The following is a 1,952-nucleotide window of genomic DNA, read 5'->3' on the forward strand; positions in this document are numbered from 1 at the left end:
AGATTGCGAAAAGCGCTTGTTTGCACGCTACTTGGCACATACAAACGATGTGGCCGAGAGAGTTTACCGGGAGAAGACCCTGACCGATATGTGCCGTGCCCAAGAGCTAGTGTTCAACGCAGGAAATCATGAGGACGCAAAAATTATGTCGCCAGTAATGGCATCAACCAGTGAATTGGATAACGAGGTGGTAGACCTCACGGAAAGTGATACCGAGTCATCCGATTCTACTGAGGAGTATAGTCTCAAGAATATTCGGCTCATCCCAATCAGGAGAACAAAGCCCTTGTGAATATGTCAATTTTTATCTGACATTAATAAAATTATTCAAATGTACATTCATCTTTGCCTCTTTGACTTGCCTCACTTTTCTCCCACTTTGGGGACCCTTTCGGGGTACTCTGCAACATATTGAAGCCCCTCTTGGGTGGGGGGTAAGGGGAAATGTGATTTTTTTTTTTTCTCAGAAAATTGCCCAAAATTTTCCAAGTGTCAAGGACTCTTCCAGAAAAGCTTCCCCAGGCTTCTGGAAGTGTCCTCGGTACACCTCCAGCGGTTTCCCCCTGCCTGGAAGTCTGACACATGTCTGAAATTTTCAAAGTGTGAAAGTATGGTTTTTCACCCAAAATTCAACTTTCCGCCCATGAACCACAGACTTCACCCACACTTAGGTCACTGTCTTGGGGTACACCTCCAGTGCTATGTCACGGTCATCACTGTTGTCACAAAAAATTGACTTTTGTTTAGGCCAAGCAATTTGAGGACGGCACGGCAGCCAGCAGCCCGTACGGTACAGGGGTTGATCAGACCCCCGTACGTCCGGTTGTGGTCTCCGTGCCCCGAAGGGGTTCCCGCTTCTCGCCTGCACCAGGCACGGCAGCCAGCAGACCGTACGGTCCAGGGGTGGGTCAGACCCCCGTACGTCCGGTTGTAGTCTCCGTGCCCCGAAGGGGTTCTCGCTTCTCGCCTGCGGCAGGCACAGCAGCCCGTACGGTCCAGGGGTTGATCAGGCCCCTGTACGTCTGCCCGTGGTCTCCGTGAGTCTTTCGCCCCTATACCCAGGGACCACACCTATGGCCATTTAGCTCAGTTGGTTAGAGCGTGGTGCTAATAACACCAAGGTCGTGGGTTCGATCCCCGTACGGGCCAAGCACATCTACAAACGCCCCTATACCCAGATGACCAATTTGCACATCAGGGTCGCTGCGGACCTCCACCAGAGTTTCCTCTGGCTTCGTCCTGCCCAGGCATAGCTCACCATCTTTCGGGTCCTATCGCGCACTCATGCTCCACCTCCCCGACAGAGGCGGGCCGATGGTGCACCCGCCGTGTCAACCCCCCGGAGCGGGCGGCGGGATCCCACCTCGGCCGGAGCGCCCCGGCCTTCACCTTCATTGCGCCACAGGGTTTCACGTCGCAACGGGGGGAGTGACGATGGTAAACCCCATCAGGTGGGCCCAGGGCAGGTGAGTCTGGCCTTGGGGGGACGTAAGGGATAAAGGAGAAGAGACCATCAGGGCACGGAGCCTCAGGCCTCCCTCGTTGTCACCCTTGCGAGGGGACCCCAGCTGCGCCATGGAGGCGATAGATGGAGGGGCAACCCTCAGACAGGCATAGCCCCGGGAGCACCCCGGGGCCGCAAGGTGCGTTCGAAGTGTCGATGATCAATGTGTCCTGCAATTCACACTTAATTCTCGCAGCTAGCTGCGTTCTTCGACGCGCGCGCCGAGTGATCCACCGTTAAGAGTCGCGCTTTCTGGTTTGGGGACACTCGGAGGCGCCCCCCTTTTCACTCTCGTGTCAGCCGGCCGCAAAAGACTGGGATGCTTTGGAGGGTTGTTTTCAAATCTCGGCCCTGTTGCCCGGGCGCTCGGCCTCCCCGTCCCTCCCTCCAGCGGGGAGGAGAACAAAGGAGGGCTCGAGGCTTCTCAACCTACCGCCCAGACCCACAT

The 1,952-nt window shown here is 56.1% G+C and overlaps 1 non-coding gene across 1 annotated transcript; it reads right to left on the reverse strand.

The window, feature by feature from the left end:
- Positions 1-1,597: 1,597 nt before the first annotated feature.
- LOC138655007 (5.8S ribosomal RNA) lies at positions 1,598-1,749 on the reverse strand. Its single transcript, XR_011316598.1, has one exon. It is a non-coding gene; the product is annotated as a 5.8S ribosomal RNA (ribosomal RNA).
- Between the last annotated feature and the right edge of the window lie 203 nt (positions 1,750-1,952).

This window comes from Ranitomeya imitator, unplaced genomic scaffold (genome assembly GCF_032444005.1).
Source record: "Ranitomeya imitator isolate aRanImi1 unplaced genomic scaffold, aRanImi1.pri SCAFFOLD_885, whole genome shotgun sequence".
NCBI lineage: Eukaryota > Metazoa > Chordata > Amphibia > Anura > Dendrobatidae > Ranitomeya > Ranitomeya imitator.